This window comes from Schistocerca cancellata, chromosome 1 (assembly GCF_023864275.1).
Source record: "Schistocerca cancellata isolate TAMUIC-IGC-003103 chromosome 1, iqSchCanc2.1, whole genome shotgun sequence".
NCBI classification, from domain to species: Eukaryota; Metazoa; Arthropoda; class Insecta; order Orthoptera; family Acrididae; genus Schistocerca; species Schistocerca cancellata.
In genome coordinates, this window is record NC_064626.1 from 243,900,829 (window position 1) to 243,920,465 (window position 19,637).

Consider the following 19,637-nt stretch of genomic DNA (forward strand, 5'->3'; position numbering starts at 1 on the left):
TTCTCATATACTTTCTCTGTCTCTTCATCTTCGGCTTGTCACGTCGGTATGTATACCTGAACCGTTGTTGTCGGTGTTGGTTTGCTGTCAGTTCTAATGAGAACAGCCCTATCACTGTTCAAAGTAACTCACTCTCCGTCCTACCTTCCTATTCATAACGAAACCTATTCCCGTTATACCATTTTCTGCTGTTGTCGATATTATCCTGTACTCATCTGATCGGGGATCTTTGTCTTCTTTCCATTTCACTTCACTAACCCCAACTATATCTAGATTGAGCCTTATAATTTCCCTTTTCAGATTTTGTAGCTTCCCTACCACGTTCAAATTTCTGACATTTCATGCCTCGATTCGCAGAACGTTATCCTTTCGTTTGTCGTTCAGCCATTTCACGGTCACCTCCCCCTTGGGAGTCCCCTGCTAGAGATACGAATGGGCGACTAATCAGGAATCTTTTGCCAATGGAGAGATCATCATAACAGTTTTTTAATTACATGACACATGTTGTGTGGATAAACACTGTGTATATTTAATGCAGTGGTTTCCACTGCCTTCTGCATCCTCGTGCCATTGGTCGTTCTTGTTCTTCCACCTTTAGGGGCTGTTCCCCATCCCACGGGCAAGAAGGTGCCCTGAACTTCACTTCTCTCCTCCACCCTCTTTGAAAATCCATAGGCTGAATGATGGTGACTTCTTATGCTGGAAGTGTTGGGCCGCCATTGGTGATGATTTTTATTCAAAACCGAATCCGGGACAGTGTCTTTTTCGTTTAGTCACCAAGACTCTACCTGTAGACCACATACACTAAGATTATTGTTGTCTCATACATAATTACTTTTGTACACAACCCTTAGAGGGCGATTCATACTCCAACTTCTCCGGTTTATTTGCTATGTTGTAGGTCTCATTTCTCATAATGGTGTGTTATGTTTTATAGATGCGTTTGAGAATGAGCTGTGCCCGAAAACTAACGTCCTGAGCCGTGTATCGACTCGTGCTACACAATGTGTTTAGATTGCATTGGTATTCCTTTTCTTCCCCTGACATGTTTGTTTGGTATGTTGTCTGTCATTAAGTGGCTGCTTGGTTGCCTTTTACCTCTGCTATCGATATCTGCGTTTTTGCTTCCGGGAAACTGCTATGGAGGAAGTGAGATCTTTGACCGGTGGTAAATTCGTGTGGTGGCACGGAAGAAGGGGGTTGGGCGCAGAGAGAGTGTGGTGGACACGGGAGGGCAGTGTGGCTCGCCAGCGCGAAGCAGGCGTGGTCGGTTGTACCGAGTCGCCACGTGGTGTACGTCGGTTGTGTGTAACGAGCGGGTGGAGTTGACGGAAGAGCTCCCCGCGTGTTGGTTGTATACAGAATCGCCCCACGAGTAGTTGCTGTTCATTTCGCCTTGGTGGGACGTTAACAAGCTTCTTTAAATCCTCCGTTTCAACACTGGAGTTTAAAAGGAGACACCTAACATGAAGGAGCGGGCACTATCCGTCAACGTTGCAGGGAAGACGTGAACTCCGGTGACAGAGCGTGTTGTCGCGTGACCGTGGCGTGTTGGGTACGCTGGCAACGCGTGCGCGGTCGGATGTGTGGATCCTTGCCATCGGAGGCCGTGTACTGCCTGTTCGAGCATAATTGAAAGTTACGTTCGTGGAAGGTTTAATCATTAAGTAATAATTTTGTGTAACCAGCGTCTCTTCTGCCTTGTGGCCGCCGGCGACCGGGTTTTCTGTCCCTGGCACCGGTGTAATTGAAGACAGTGATCTTTCCTCCTCCTCTCGTTACTGTCCGATGGGAGGTGTAGTTTTGGCAGTTTAATTGTTTCGCTATTCTGTCGTGGGTTATGAGTAAATTCATGCTTCTTGTTGGTTGATCATGTGGTCGCTCATTCAGGACTGTGTGGTGTAATGTTTCCTTGCACGAGGTTAGCTCTAATTCTGTCAGCAAGTTAAGCCATCTTATAACAAGTTTTCGCTGGCTAAAAGTCGGTGCAGTGACCAGCCTGAGAGTGGCAATTGTGTTTACGGGCGTATTTAAATTGGTCAGTATTCTGCCTAGCCTGAGCATCCCTGAGTGGGTGATTTGTGGCCGCCTTACACGGGTCCGTCATATCTGTTATGTTCTAATGATAATCCAGGACACTATTGTTTAAAATTTTTTAAAATTCCTTCAAGTTTGTAAATTCCTTTTATTGCCATTAACCGTGTGTTTGCTGAGACCTGATTAATTTTTTTTAATGGCGGTGTTGGTAGCTTCAATACCTCACCGTACTTTATTAACAAAGTTCTGTATTTACTTTAGTAGCCTGTTTACTAATGTTTTTTAATTTTTTTTAAATTGTTGTATTCCTATAAATTACTTTGATTGGCGTTAGCGGCGTGTTTTAAAAGGTTGTTTATTGCCGTACTGCTAGCTTCTGTGCTTTTTAAGTTTTTTTTTAAATTGATGTATTGCTATAAATTACTTGATTGCCGTTAGCGGCGTGTTTAAAAGGGCGTTTATTGCCGTACTGCTAGTTTCTGTAAGATACGAATAAAACATTTGTGAAAATCTCAACTCGACAGTAAACTACTAGAAATTTGGCCCCGTTTCCCAACTTGTGGTGTGGCTTGTACTAACCGTAACCACTGTGTGTCTCACGTCCATTCTCAACTTCGAATGACATCTGGGAAAACAGCAAATTTGCTTCGGTGTGTCTGTGCAAGTTACGGATGAAGCATCGTTTACAAACAATGGTGAAATCAATCTTCGCACCCTGGCTGAAAGAAGTGGACAAACGACGACTTTGGTCTGTCGACTTGTGGTGTAGTCAAGAATACTATAACTGGTCTCTGTTTTATTGATGAGGCTCTAAACGGCCGCACATGTCAACAGTGAGCTGCTGCAGTTAATGGCATATATCTCACTGGACATGAGCAGTTCATGTGGTACCAAAGTGACGATGGCGATGATAACGGTTTGGTTTGTGGTGCGCTCAACGACGCCGTTATCAGCGCCCTCACAAATTCTCGAATGATGATGAAATGATGAAGACAGTACAAACACTCAGCTCCGGGCAGAGAAAATCTCCAAGCTGGCCTGGAATCGAACCTGGGACCCCGTGATCCAAATACAGCAACGCTAACCTCTAGACCACGAGCTGCGGACTCCAGCGTAACAAATATCCCACCCATTCCATAAGGATAACGACAGACTTGGAGATCGCTGAATCAGTCGTTTGTTAAACACAAAATGGTTGTACGGCTCACCAGATTTAACAACTGTTGCCTTTTTCTGCGGGGAAAGCTAAATCAAGAAATTGTAATGGAATTCATCACTAGCTTAACGTTCGCTGCATATAGTACTGGTCGATACTGTTCAGAAAAGGATTACGCGACACACTTTATATACGTATTATACGATACAAACGAATTCAACGTTATTGTTATTATTATTTAGTATCATGTATAGTTTTAATGATATGAATAATATGGGTTTTATTGTTTTTCATATAACTTGATTGTTTTTCACATATTGGATTCATTTCGAAATATTTTTATATGTATAATGTTATTTCCATTTGAAGTCATCAACATTAAAAAATCGTTAATTATTAAGTTTTGACAACTTCAAAGACATGATAGTACATAATTAATTTGTTACATAAACGACTGTCTTCGATGTATACACAATTTTCGTTCTCCTTGGTTTGAAGCTGAAGTCGTATGTTAGCGGGAAATTGCTGTATCGTGTGTATGAAGTCGTATTCAGATCCAGTCGTTTTCGTGTGTTGAAACTGTGCTGTGTCAGAATGAAGAGAATTAAATGTTCTATGTTCCTGCGACAAATAATTAAGCGTTCATATTTTGAAGAGAAATTCCTGAATCTTCTCCTGCAAGCAGTAGAATGTCTTTACATACTGAACAACAACAAAGACGACGAAATACATGGAATGAAGCCAGTAAGATAAGTAATAAAAAGTACTAAATTAATTTTTATAATAAGCTCCGTTTCATGAATGATTCAACCTGTGCTCGTATTTGTCCTCAGCAGCAGAAAATATTGCGCAAAAACATGCAAAGAAGGCGAGATCTGTAATCTACTAAAATTAAGTATTGTAGATAGGAGTTCACAGATTTGAAGGTCCGCGAAGTAACACCAGCTACTTCCAAAGACAAGAAATGTCGTATAACACGGTCGTGTGGTGTGATATGTCCAGATTAAATCCAACGTGCTGCATTGTCTATCTAGAATCGCTTTATAGCATAGTTAATATTTTGAGATGTGACGCGACAGTCAAAATAATAAGGAATCAAACCGTACTTGGTCACGAGTTTGCTTACAAGTGGAACAACGGGGCCATCTTTTGTGGGCTCTCTTCTCCTGAATGTGGGTCGGCGGTTAGTAGCGTTGTTGTCTAGTTTATATTGGAACAAGTTCCACATACGATATGTCGCTGAAGTAGTTCGATTAAAAAAAAAGTCGTTGCTATAATTAGTCAGGTAGAAACGGTAAAAATTACTTCTGAGTTACAGAAAATTCACGTCAATGTCCGCGATAATGTAGCGAAAATTGTACGATAAGTTTACCAGTTCTTGATATATAAAGCTGAATAAGAAAGTACAATTTGGGTATTAAATCGGTAATTAATTTGTTTTTATGTGTACACTCCTGGAAATTGAAATAAGAACACCGTGAATTCATTGTCCCAGGAAGGGGAAACTTTATTGACACATTCCTGGGGTCAGATACATCACATGATCACACTGACAGAACCACAGACACATAGACACAGGCAACAGAGCATGCACAATGTCGGCACTAGTACAGTGTATATCCACCTTTCGCAGCAATGCAGGCTGCTATTCTCCCATGGAGACGATCGTAGAGATGCTGGATGTAGTCCTGTGGAACGGCTTGCCATGCCATTTCCACCTGGCGCCTCAGTTGGACCAGCGTTCGTGCTGGACGTGCAGACCGCGTGAGACGACGCTTCATCCAGTCCCAAACATGCTCAATGGGGGACAGATCCGGAGATCTTGCTGGCCAGGGTAGTTGACTTACACCTTCTAGAGCACGTTGGGTGGCACGGGATACATGCGGACGTGCATTGTCCTGTTGGAACAGCAAGTTCCCTTGCCGGTCTAGGAATGGTAGAACGATGGGTTCGATGACGGTTTGGATGTACCGTGCACTATTCAGTGTCCCCTCGACGATCACCAGTGGTGTACGGCCAGTGTAGGAGATCGCTCCCCACACCATGATGCCGGGTGTTGGCCCTGTGTGCCTCGGTCGTATGCAGTCCTGATTGTGGCGCTCACCTGCACGGCGCCAAACACGCATACGACCATCATTGGCACCAAGGCAGAAGCGACTCTCATCGCTGAAGACGACACGTCTCCATTCGTCCCTCCATTCACGCCTGTCGCGACACCACTGGAGGCGGGCTGCACGATGTTGGGGCGTGAGCGGAAGACGGCCTAACGGTGTGCGGGACCGTAGCCCAGCTTCATGGAGACGGTTGCGAATGGTCCTCGCCGATACCCCAGGAGCAACAGTGTCCCTAATTTGCTGGGAAGTGGCGGTGCGGTCCCCTGCGGCACTGCGTAGGATCCTACGGTCTTGGCGTGCATCCGTGCGTCGCTGCGGTCCGGTCTCAGGTCGACGGGCACGTGCACCTTCCGCCGACCACTGGCGACAACATCGATGTACTGTGGAGACCTCACGCCCCACGTGTTGAGCAATTCGGCGGTACGTCCACCCGGCCTCCCGCTGTGCCGTGCGTGTGATCATTGCTTGTACAGCCCTCTCGCAGTGTCCGGAGCAAGTATGGTGGGTCTGACACACCGGTGTCAATGTGTTCTTTTTTCCATTTCCAGGAGTGTATTTTATTGTAGAAAGATGTACATATTCTAAACCACCCTTCGACGTATTCACTATGCGGATTAAGGCGTGTGTCAAATCTTGGCACTAATTGCAACATACCCGCTTTGGAAAACTCGGCCGCCTGCGGTGTAAACCTGTTTTTGGAGGTTTACCTTGATATCACCGTCACTTGCAAGCTGCTGGCCGGCAAGAAATTTCTTGAGATGAGAAAACAGAAGTTAAGCGCTGTTGGGCTCGGCTTGCACTTGGATGGGTCTGTCGAGCGCTGTTAGTAAGTGGGATGCACTCGGCCCTTGTGAGGCAAACCGAGAAGCTACGTGAATGAGAAGTATCGGCTCCGGTCTCGTAAACTGACATACAGCCGGGAGAGCGGTGTGCTGACCACATGCCCCTCCATATCCGCATCCAGTGATGCCTGTGGTCTGAGGATGACACGGCGGCTGGTCGATACCGTTGAGCCTTGATGGCCTGTTCGGGTGGAGTTTAGTTTTAATTTTATCTAATGTCGGCATAAACCCGTCCCGGCGATAGTGGCGTCACCTGGCAATGAAGAGTGCTAGTCAGACACATGCACGGTGCATGCAGCACCATACTTTCTCTTCGTTTCATTTATCTGATGATAAATTTCACAAGGTGTAACATTTCTCATATTCAACTTTGTAACAGCTCTTATTTCAGAGCTGATGTATTGTTTTAAGCATGATAATATACAAACAGTGACTTCAGACGTTAACGAAATGAAACAATATGGCTAGGCTACTTTGCTCTTGAGCTGAGGGATGTAACCACGCACGCGCGACGATTATACGGCCAGATGCGCGGAAGAGGTGCACAAACGGTTATTACTTTTATTACTCTCTGAATCAGCTTTGTATTTGGGTTTAACGTTTCTTAGCTGCCTTTCCAGGTTTATTGTCGCTTCTCCTCTTTCCATTACATATTTGCAGGTATCGCCGGAACATTTGGTTCTGACTGTTTGCTGAACAGAATTACAAGATATTGGAACCTTTGTGGAGTCTGTCCTCATGAGAGTTTTCAGCTTTTCTGTTACACTCTCCTGCGAAACAAGTAAGCCTGTGGTCGTTTGTGCTACGATTCTTTGAACACTCCCAATGTACCCCATAAATGCGATTCGGTAGAGATGCATTCTTTGAGTACTTCCAGTGTAGGCTATAAATACGATCCATAAGAGATCCTATACCACGTGATCTTTGTGTATACTCCACTGAGAATTTACCAGTTGATATAAATTATCAACATACAGCATTTGACCTGATAAGCAATTGATTTTTGATTGAAATGCAACTAGGAGAGATCTGTACATGTTAGGGAGGGGGAAGGGGGAGAAACGTATTTGACTAAAAGCTGAAAAGGTGTTCTGAACATGAAAGTGTTGCCGTCGACCGAACAATCACGAGTAAAATCTGACTGGTATTTCATGGTAACATATCGACTGTTAACAGACGTCTCGTTTTATAACTATTGTTTTCTTCAAAAGTAGTTCGCAGTTGCGAGATGTACTGTGCTGTAATTCCTTTGACGCAATTCCACCGTAATTCCGATGGGTCCGAAGCCATCCCTTCTCCTAATTGCAGTAGAGAGCGGTATTTACGCAAATGGACACACAATCAGCGCACAGCGAAGAGATTAATCGTAGGAAAAGCTAATACATTAAGCTCAGGGAAGCGAAATAAGCCATTCTATTGTGGATCACTGCGCAAATGGATGGATCGAGATTGATGTGTTCCCACGCAACGGACGGATCATATGTGCAATTAAATAAATACCCCGGGACCACTGTGGATAAATTATTATGGGAAATTCTAAAGCTGTTGTCCTATTCACACACACACACACACACACACACACACACACACACCACACACACAAACACACACACACATACACGCAGGATACGTAGTGTTCGCAATCAACGATCGACATTTATGCAAATATACCTCTTATGAGAAAATTGCAATGATTTCAAAAAAAAGCTAAAAATTGAAAAATTTATGAGGAAACTGACAGCAAAAAAAAAAGAGCCATTGTGTCTTCTTGCTCATGCAAACAAGGAGACTGAGAAAGGTTACCGGAGACGGAGTACAAGCTCTAGTAATGAAATGTTGGTGAAGAAAGTTGTCAAAGTTCTTTTTAAAGAAACCATTCTGGCATTGATGTAGAGAAAAAATGGAAGATCTGAACTCGATGGTCGGCCATAGTGCCCGAGCGGTTCTAGGCGCTACAGTCTGGAACCGCGCGACCGCTACGGTCGCAGGTTCGAATCCTGCCTCGTAGTGAGTGCGTGTTGTGTGATATCCTTAGGTTAGTTAGGTTTAAGTAGTTCTAAGTTCTAGGGGACTGATGACCTTAGAAGTTAAGTCCCATAGTGCTCAGAGCCATTTTTTTGAACTCGATGGCTGGCTAATGACGACTCCACCTCCTCCCTAATACAAGGTGAATGACTGACAGTTTTCGACATATTGGTAGTTTGATTAATTTTTTTTATTTTTTTACTTGTTCGCTAAATAACTGCAGGAGTAAGCTCTGCTAGGTACTTCACAGAAGACCTGTAGGGTTCGAATGTGAGCACTGTTGAATCGTGTGTATTCCATGCCAGGATGGACTAACAGTGGACGTCCAGTGTAAACTACGAAGAACAGCTTGCCTGACTGATGGAGTGTAATGGAAACGCTGAAAAAGTTTGAGTGACAGACATTCGAAGAAAGATGCAGTATATCTCTCTAGAACCTTCTATGAGTTCTTATTGGAACACATTACTTGATCTAAAGGATCTGGACACATATCAGTGGACATTAATATGGAGCGTGACCATCCTTTGCCTTTGTGACGACTCGGTCTCTGAGGGGGACTCTTTCAATAAGGAGTCTGAATGTCTGTGGAGGAATGGGAGACCATTCTTCCTCAAGAACTGTACCTCGAGGACTGTACCTCAAGCTTCAGGTAGATTTATTTAAGTTAATGTGAGACAGATGAGTTTTACGTACGATTTTGTAGGCAACTTGTGGTACTGTCTAGCAGCAAAAGGCACAAAATGTAATTGTTTAGGTAGAATGAACGTCTCGTTCAAAAGCGAAGTGATTGCTGTTTTTAAACTTATTGATAGATTAAAAAAATGTGTCAAGTGCCTCACCGGCACATAGTTTTAATCTACCAAGGAATTTCATGACTGGTACAGTTATTCAGTATATGAATTGTGATGTCTCTTCTTTCGAACATGTCCGAAAGAACAGATATGACGCAGAATCCGCAACTGTGAAACATTACGTGTAAAATTAAAGGAGCTCAATGCTGTCACATGAAGCGAGACGTTACGCGGAATCAGCGGCGACGAGTGACAATGCGTATCGGACCGGGATTCAAACCCGGAGTCTCCTGCTTAGTAGGCAGGTGCGTTAACCACTGCGCCTTCCGAGACACAGGGTTATCGCAGCTGCGTAGACTGTCTCACAAACGATCCACATTCCCACCGAACGCCACCTATCTGCAGTCTCAGTCCATTGACTCCATGTTCGCTACACTGAGATCCACTCGTCGCCGCTGATTCAGCATAATTTTCCTTTGCAGCTGACGGTGGTGATCCCCTTCAATCTTACATGTACCGTTATTCATATTCTGCTTATACGCGAGCCACTCCTTTTGAAACAGTACCTGAGTGTTCATGTAGTACAGGGCTATTACAAATGATTGAAGCGATTTCATAAATTCACTGTAGCTCCATTCATTGACATATGGTCACGACACACTACAGATACGTAGAAAAACTCATAAAGTTTTGTTCGGCTGAAGCCGCACTTCAGGTTTCTGCCGCCAGAGCGCTCGAGAGCGCAGTGAGACAAAATAACGACAGGAGCCGAGAAAGCCTATGTCGTGCTTGAATTGCACTCACATCAGTCAGTCATAACAGTGCAACGACAGTTCAGGACGAAGTTCAACAAAGATCCACCAACTGCTAACTCCATTCGGCGATGGTATGCGCAGTTTAAAGCTTCTGGATGCCTCTGTAAGGGGAAATCAACGGGTCGGCCTGCAGTGAGCGAAGAAACGGTTGAACGCGTTCGGGCAAGTTTCACGCGTAGCCCGCGGAAAATTGGCTCATGCCACAACTGGAGACCGACAGCGCCGACTTCATCTTTCAACAGGATGGTGCCCCACCGCACTTCCATCATGATGTTCGGCATTTATTAAACAGGAGATTGGAAAACCGATGGATCGGTGGTGGTGGAGATCATGATCAGCAATTCATGTCATGGCCTCCACGCTCTCCCGACTTAACCCCATGCGATTTCTTTCTGTGGGGTTATGCAAAAGATTCAGTGTTTAAACCTCCTCTACCAAGAAACGTGCCAGAACTGCGAGCTCGCATCAACGATGCTTTCGAACTCATTGATGGGGACATGCTGCGCCGAGTGTGGGAGGAACTTGATTATCGGCTTGATGTCTGCCGAATCACTAAAGGGGCACATATCGAACATTTGTGAATGCCTAAAAAAACTTTTTGAGTTTTTGTATGTGTGTGCAAAGCATTGTGAAAATATCTCAAATAATAAAGTTATTGTAGAGCTGTGAAATCGCTTCAATCATTTGTAATAACCCTGTATTATGATCCTGGTTTCTGTCCTAAAATATACCCCCAAATCCTGAATATGACCCATTAAAAATGCAATAGGACTGCAGAGTTAACGTTTCGGAGAAAGTGGTGATCGTGAAACGTGCAATGAAAGAGTGTGTTACTCGGAAGTATAACAACTGCGTTTTGAACTAGACCATTGCAAATCTCATACTGTACTGCCTCGAAGGGCCTTTAAATGGGCCGCATAGCGCCAGTTTGTGGAGAACAAAATGTGTCTGACATCTGTTGCTTACGCTACGTAATAGCCTCAAAATGGAGCATTTGTATGCGGAAGCAATAATTTACGATGAAGCCGTTACTGGAAGTGAGCGTTTGGCGTCATTGGCCGGGAGGCCCCTTGCGGATCAGGTCCGGCCGTCTTGGTGCAGGTCTTATTACATTCGACACCACATTGGGTGACCTGCGCGCCGTATGGGGATGAAATGATGATGAAGACAACACAACATCCAGTCCCTGAGCGGCGAAAATCTCCGACCCAGCCGGGAATCGAACCCGGGCCCATATGTTGTTCGTCGAATTTGTTCTGGGCGGACATTCGATGACACCCACTTAGGGTCTTCGTTGATTCATTCACTTGTTACAGAGGGTAGCTAACCCTCTGACCGAACACGCTCAGCTACCGTGCCGCCACGACTCAGCTATCGGGGCGGACAAGCCGTCACTGAAGCCATATAACTCCAATAACTGCTGCATTTACAGCACCTTACCTGAACTGCTGAAAAGTTCTTGCAGGAGATGAATACAAGCGCTCTTAAAGTATGTAGCGTAGGCGCTGAATAAATTCCAATATGAATGAATTGCTCACGTTTTGTATGAAGCCAGTCTGAAACATTCACACATGGAAGTAATGTACACGTCGCTGAATTTTTGAACAAGGGAAAAGTGTAAGAGCCGCGCGGGATTAGCCGAGCGGTCTGACGCGCTGCAGTCATGGACTGTGCGGCTGGTCCCGGCGGAGGTTCGACTCCCCCCTCGGGCATGGGTGTGTGTGTTTGTCCTTAGGATAATGTAGGTTAATCAGTGTGTAAGCTTAGGGACTGATGACCTTAGGAGTTAAGTCCCATACGATTTCACACACATTTGAAAAGTGTAAGATAGTAAATTTTCTGAGGACCAAATGTTTGATGAATGAATGTAATAACGTTTAAATAAACCAAATATACAAAGTAAACCAAGACGAATTCTGCGTTAAGACATTTAATATCCAGACCGAACATCATAGCACAAATACATAAAGTCTCAAACGTTTGGAAAATAATCTTAAGAATGACCAAACCTGTCTGTAAGTAATTTGAATTTACAGATGGTTAACTCAGAAACAGATACGGATCACAATGTGTCTTGATGAGATAAAAAGCGAGAACAAATTCTTAACCTTTTCCAGGGAAAGTCTGAATGGAAAATGAACCACAAAAGGACACGATTTTACGTAATTGTAACACTCGCACGATTTCCGATCACGGGAATACAACCAGAAATGATTACAGCTTTCTGCAGTCTTACGATTAAGCTGAAGGATGCTGGTCGAATGCGACCGTACCAGATACACGAGTATGAAACATTTCTGCTTTGTATGATGCGCACGACAAGAAACAAAAGACTGATTTGCGCTTAAAATTGCGTGAGGCATCGAAACGGAAAATACGCGCCTATCAATCTGATTATCCGGCATCGGTCAAAACTCTAGCTTTTCCACAAGAGATAACTAACTTTTCCTGTTTGCAAAGATACGCCGCTTCATCGGACGGAGTCGGCTGGTAACAACCCGTCCCTGAGTTGGCAAGTGACTCAAGCGATTCTTGAAAGGCACTCGCAACAAAATGGTCGCCTTATATGCTGTCAGGCAGACGAGTGCCAAAAAATCAGAAGTACGCCTGGCGCTCAGCTGAAGTCGGAGAGCGATCACGTGACGTCCCTCGCTCACTATCTTTGAGTATCTCTCTCCCTCTCTCCCCCCCCCCCCCTCGAGTTCCGATTAATGATAGTTAATGACATATTTTCTGTAAAAACCCTAAAAAATTTCTATAAACAGTTTTAAAGCTCTATTCAATGTGTATTCTCTGAGGTTAAGCGATTCGAGACGTCTTGTTGTTGAGAAGAAGGAAGTAGGTTCGAAGCTAGGCACACGCTAGTATGTTTTTTGCATCTTCGCGTTTGTAATATATTCTGCAACTTCCTTATTCATGTAACAGAAGCGTGTTCTGCAATATTCGATATTATTCATGTATAAGAACATGCTCACTCAGTAATGGGTTCCTCCGATTTTGTGACTTCACGCACAGAAACATAAAAGTACAGCTTGAACAGCTACGAGAAAAACGAGGGGCAATCATATTTATAGTCTTGGTTGTTACAATATTTAGTTGCGATCGAATCCTTAACAACGGTTTCGTTAATCTGTCGGGCAACACAAAGATCGCAACAAGCGAGCGAGGGACGTCACGTGACCGCTTTCCGACTTCAGCCGAGTGCAAGACGCACATCCCATTTTTAGTCACTCGTGTCAGATAGCGCCAAGGCTGTCATTTGAGTAACTGACCTGAAGATGGAAATATAATCCTCCGAAACGAGCAATGGTTAGATAAGTAAAGGTGTTTCAGTTGATATTCATGGGACACGACTACGGCCAATCCAAAATGTTTACTTTCAAAGAATTACACATTAGCTCTCCACATACGCCTCGGAAGACTTCGTTTTACCACTTTGTGACGTCGACCATGAGAGTACGACTATTATTCACGGTAGTTAATTCCTTAATCACTTTTATGTAGATCACGCAGAGATCGTGATGAAAAAAATTGGAATAACAACGCGTGTAGACTTAGGAACAATTATATTCCCATTCTTTACTCGTGGAATGGAACGAGAAAAAATGTGTTATAATGATCGAAGAATGTAAACGTAGAAAACCACGGGCAATTCGTCCCGTTTATTGCGAAAACTAACTTGACCACGGTTTCTAATGAATCTGGCTTTTGACGAGGAAGTAAAAGGAGCGATGACAGACGCATTTATATGTACAAGAGTCTGTTCCGCTAAATTCTGCGTGCCACGGCTGGAATGTGAATCCAGAGGAGCTGAGATTATCACCGCTTGTGTGTTGCGAAAATTATGCACACATCCATGTCATCCAGAATGCTTTTGATAAACGTCTAATCCTGCAAATCCGCGGTCCTGACACCGAGAGGGCACAGTGCGGTTTAGTTCAAAGAAGCCTCTCTGTGCTATCTCCCACGCTCGGCGTTCTACACTGGTTCCTAAAAGTACCTAGAGAAAGCATACGTGTATTTTTAAACAAATAATTTATTGTTAAAATGATTCAAATGGCTCTGAGCACTATGGGACTTAACATCTGAGGTCATCAGTCCCCTAGAACTTAGAGCTACTTAAACCTAACTAGCCTAAGGACATCACACACTTCCATACTCGAGGCAGGATTCGAACCTGCGACCGTAGCGGTTGCGCGGTTCCAGACTGAAGCGCCTAGAACCGCTCGGCCACAGCGGCCGGCAATTTATTGATACTTAAACATAATTTTTGTGTAGAGCAGAAACTATACAGTCTTTTCATACTGCCTTTCGAGAATAGCCACTATTCTCTTCCGTAGCCGTGCGGGATTAGCCGAGCGGTCTAAGGCGCTGCAGTCGTGGACTGGGCGGCTGGTCCCGGCGGAGGTTCGAGTCCTCCCTCGGACATGGGTGTGTGTTTGTCCTTAGGATAATTTAGGTTAAGTAGTGTGTAAGCTGAGGGACTGATGACCTTAGCAGTTAAGTCCCAAAAGATTTCACACACATTTGAACATTTTTTTCTCTTCCGTAAATAATAGTTGTGTTTTAATGATCGGTAACATGACATGATAAAATGAACTCATCAGAGACGCTTCTGTGGCAAGTTATTGTATAATGACAACAGTTCTTTGAAAGCAAACATTTTACGTTAGGTCTACCCAAGATTTGTAACCAGTTTCTTTCAGTTATCTAGCCACTGCACCCTTCGGTACATTACACTTCTGTCTTCAGATGAATTTCTTCAAATTAACGTAACATAGATGGTTTGCACATGTGAACTTCTGGATAAGCTGTGAGACTACGTGGTAGCAGTAGGCGAATAGTTAAAACAGTTATGTATTACGTCGTTTGCTACTAGACTGTGGCACAGGTTGCTCAGAAAAACGTCTTAGAAGTCGTCAACGATAATTTAAGTAAGTTCACTTCAAGTTAGAGATATAATATTCTGGAATGCTAGTGGAAAGGTAAATAAAAAATGGTTCAAATGGCTCTGAGCACTATGGGACTTAACTTCTGTGGTCATCAGTCCCCTAGAACTTAGAACTACTTAAACCTAACTAACCTAAGGACATCACACACATCCATACCCGAGGCAGGATTCGAACCTGCGACCGTAGCGGTCACGCGGTTCCAGACTGAAGCGCCTAGAACCGCACGGCCACACCGGCAGGCAAAGGCAAATAAAAGTGAGTGGTTACAGATATTTGTGTGTAGAGCGTATTACAAGACATTACGCTATTAACAGACCGTTTCTATTTATAGAGTGGACCGAGGTAGTTTCTTTAAGATCAAAGTATTTTAATAATTATATTGTTTCTTCAGTTACTGTATTCTTTTCTATTTAAGTCAGCTAGAAATGCTTTATCATGAAATACAGTTCTTTCGTTTTCATCTGATTCTTACACATTCGATAGGGATAATGGAGAGGAAACAGACATGAAGTAACTATACGACAGTTATTGATGGTGAAGAAAGGAAGCCGGGGAACAAGTAAATAAAGTTGTTTACAGCTTGACATTACAGCTCCACTTAAAAAACAGATCAGACTTCAATAGAGAAGGAAGTAATTTGCTGTAGTCATTCATTATTGTGCCAGCAGAAAACTTCCCCTTCACGAGATGTATGAAGTGCTAATTGTAAGTGACAATAATCCTCAAACGAAGAAGGAAAGTCTACCCAGGGAATCCACAACAAACTGTTCCAGGAAAGCCTAGGTGAGGAAAGGTATGGTCCATTACACGTGGACAGTTACCTGTTAGTAAAAAGTGGAGCCAATGAATGAGAGAGGCCACACTGCGAATTCAGCGTGTATGCTTGGGGACTCCCAAGTATTGTACCAACAGAGACCACCGCAGCAACCAGTGAGCCCTGAGTTACAAATTCCATTTCGAGTGAGAACAACCCGGGGCGAACATATTTTGGCGAAGCTTACAATCTGCGATATTGTTCCTGGACATCGTCGTGGTTTCTCCGTTGTCTGGGCCCTGACGACCTAGATGTCGAGTGCCTCCCTGCCCCCGCCTTCCATCGCCCCCCACCCTCCCCCTAAGTCTATCGTCATACGATTCCGAGTCGACTGGAAGGAATGAACCGTGCACGTCATTGATTCTGGGACAACGCAATTTGTGACATCTTAGACATGAATAATCGAGATGAGAGCTCCACTGAGGTCTCTGGTAGACGACGGATGCATTACGCGCTACCCACTGTAGCTTAGTACATGTGGAACAAACGCTTCTGATTGAGATTAACCGACTCTTCGATGGACTCAAACCTAAAGGTACGCAAATGTAAATGAGAATTATTAATGAGTTACACAAGCATTTAGAAAACAGTGTTACTGTTTGAAGCATGTATGATACGCCTGGTTGAATAATAGCGGGGCTTGCATAATAAATAAAATCAAAAGTTGACCAATGACAGCAGGGATAGCATTGAGTTAGAGATCGAAAGGATATGATAAATGATATGGAATAAGCGTCTGTATTGTATCAGACAAAAAACCAAAAGAGTTTAAAGTAGAAATTGCGTTCGAATGTAAAGTCGACTGGACGCGATTGATTGTCAAGTAGATGGCGAGATACTACTTCATCCAAAACTGTTCTAAGTGTTTCCCTCACCTATGAAGCAACCAGAATTTTTGGTAATGAACAGACCTGCTATCTTTGACGCTGTCATCATGATGGAGCTACAGCGAAAATGGTAAAGGCAGAGGTGTCGGTACGTTCAGTAAAATAGTCAACCAGACCTTTTTGCCGAAAGTCCAATATGAAACTGGTACGTATAAAAAACTAGAATTTCTCAACATTATCCTCATAACTAATTTCAGTTATTTAGCATCCTCTTCTTGATAAAAGTCTGCTCTAGCGTTTTTCAAGGTTTATAGTATAACGGCTGTACGCCTTCATGTCTCTCCTGAATGTTTTATTATGTGTCGTGTCTTGGTCTTTTTTAATCTCTTGAAATCTAGCGAAAAAATTTCGTTGGTTCATCAGCTGGCTACATGTCCCAACAACCTCTACTTTATTTTTAATACCGTCGTAAACATGTCTTTCACTCTAGTCCGTTTACTTCCAGTCTGTTTATTTCCCTGTCTCTCCTCATACTTCCCAACATCCGCCTCTCCAATGCTCACAGAGTAACCTTCAGTTTTTGAATAGCTTACGCGTATATGGTTCAAATGGCTCTGAGCACCATGGAACTTAACATCTGAGGTCATCAGTCCCCTAGAACTTATAACTACTTAAACCTAACTAACTTAAGGACACCACACACTTCCATGCCCGAGGCAGGATTGTTTACGCGTATAAAAGTTGATGTTTCATTTACATTAAGAAATACATGATAATACAGTGGCCAGGTAATACCACAGTCACTTGGTGGTGTAGATTTTGTTTTCAACACAAGGAAACCATGACACACGTTGTAACTCATTTGCATCACTCTGCTTCATTGCTTGTCCCTCCCGCGTTACATACTTTTGTTATATAAATGGCAGTTGGTATTACAGCACAGGGCTCTTACGCGATATCTCGGTCGCAGAACGACAGCGGAAGCTATTTCAATTAGGCAGCGAGCCAACGCTGGAATGCAGGGGAAGGTCACTGCACTGCTATACGAACAACCGGCTGCTCTTAGAATCGTCTGCGTGGCTTCGATACTGTGTTTGTAGCGATTGCATCATCTTTATTATCTGAGTATTTGTTTTCAGTAGGTGATCATTGTATTAGTCTACACAGGACAGAACAACCAAAGAATCAGACGAGACATCAAATAGTATGTAAAAAAGGAACATATATATTACTTAGAAAGGACGCCAGAACAGCCAGAGTATTGAGGGTGACACTGTGTGTCTTGCCTGTAAAGAAGATACATTTCAACAACGAACGGATGAGCGTATTTTAGCAAGTTTGAAACAAAGCCTGAAGATCGACGAATTTCTGTGCTTACAGCAGATGAAAAGAATAACTTGAAATGTTTCAATCAAAATTGCTTCATAATCCTCGCATTTGTGGCACCTATGTTCTGTTGCCACATATATCAGGCGAGATCGGAAAGTGACGCATAACAATTATCAAAATTATTAATAGGTAACAAAAAAAATCACGGATAAAACTGCATCCTTTAGCTACTTTCCTACATTGTGACCAACGTTCTCTCCCATAGTGGTACCAGTTTCAATGTGCCCGGTTCGTAGAAGTCCGTTTGGCTGGAGTACAGCCATCTGCGGGCTAGTGATTTCGCTTCCACATTTCTCACAAAGAATTTCTTCATGAGATGAAACAGAAGAAAGTCCGACGATGCTATGTCCGGACTGTATGGTTGATTCGGCGATTTTCTCACGAAAAGGAGCAGTACCACTGGGGCGAGCATTGTCATGAAGAAATTTGACACCGTCAGCATTAACGTTGCTGGGTCTGTCAAGAAGGGCACGGCGCAGCTTAACCAAACTTTTAATGCAGGCTGCATCATTCATAGTGGTCCCGTGTTAAGCGGAGTCCACAAATAACACGCCGTGTATAGCCCAGAACACTGTCACAAGCACTTTTCTAGCCACTTTGAATTATTTTCGTACTGGGAAACAAGCATGTTTTTACTCCACAGAGACCTTCTTGGTTTCGAGCACTATTCATTAACCGAGTAATCCAAGTTCGTCGTCATTCTCTGACTCTTTTTGTCTGTCAGGTTCTTAGGCACCCAGCGAGCTAGCTATAACTCACTTGGAAGGAAGGCTTTCAGATGCAAATAAATAGGATGCCACCTTTCGCCGAGCGCTGGAACGAACACGCTCTAAAAGGGCACGCTGTTATATCGAGGAAGAAAAGATCTGATAGTCTGCTTCAAGCCAGCCATGTTGAGCGTCCTGCTCAGGAGGTGCATGATCTCACCAGCAGCAAAACGCAGCGTAGCAGCGATCACAGGCATATATTTTACGACTCTGTGGCCTGTTTTTGTGAGGTATCAGGTATTATTCCATGTCAATTTAACTACATGCTTTTCCAGATCGTCATTTCTTCTATCATCGTTCATATTGCTGACACGATGAAATATGTCCCATAGTTTACAGAATTCTTTTGAAAGACGGATCTTTTTCTGTTATGCCTAAGATGTTACTGCATAATACTTGTTGTTGTTGTGGTCTTCAGTCCTGAGACTGGTTTGATGCAGCTCTCCATGCTACTCTATCCTGTGCAAGCTTCTTCATCTCCCAGTATCTACTGCAACCTACATCCTTCTGAATCTGCTTAGTGTATTCACCTCTTGGTCTCCCTCTACGATTTTTACCCTCCACACTGCCCTCCAATGCTAAATTTGTGATCCCTTGATGCCTCAAAACATGTCCTACCAACCGATCCCCTCTTCTAGTTAAGTTGTGCCACAAACTTCTCTTCTCCCCAATCCTATTCAATACCTCCTCATTAGTTACGTGATCTACCCACCTTATCTTCAGCATTCTTCTGTAGCACCACATTTCGAAAGCTTCTATTCTCTTCTTGTCCAAACTAGTTATCGTCCATGTTTCACTTCCATACATGGCTACACTCCATACAAATATTTTCAGAAACGACTTCCTGACACTTAAATCTATACTCGATGTTAACAAATTCCTCTTCTTGAGAAACGCTTTCCTTGCCATTGCCAGTCTACATTTTATATCCTCTCTACTTCGACCATCATCGGTTATTTTACTCCCTAAATAGCAAAACTCCTTTACTACTTTAAGTGTCTCATTTCCTAATCTAATTCCCTCAGCATCACCCGACTTAATTTGACTACATTCCATTATCCTCGTTTTGCTTTTGTTGATGTTCATCTTATATCCTTTCAAGACACTG

The 19,637-nt window shown here is 43.5% G+C and overlaps 1 protein-coding gene across 2 annotated transcripts in view; it reads right to left on the reverse strand.

The window, feature by feature from the left end:
* LOC126158474 (uncharacterized) overlaps nt 1-19,637 on the reverse strand; it is a 351,849-nt gene that overhangs the window by 120,723 nt on the left and 211,489 nt on the right. The gene's annotated exons all lie outside the window — the stretch shown is intronic.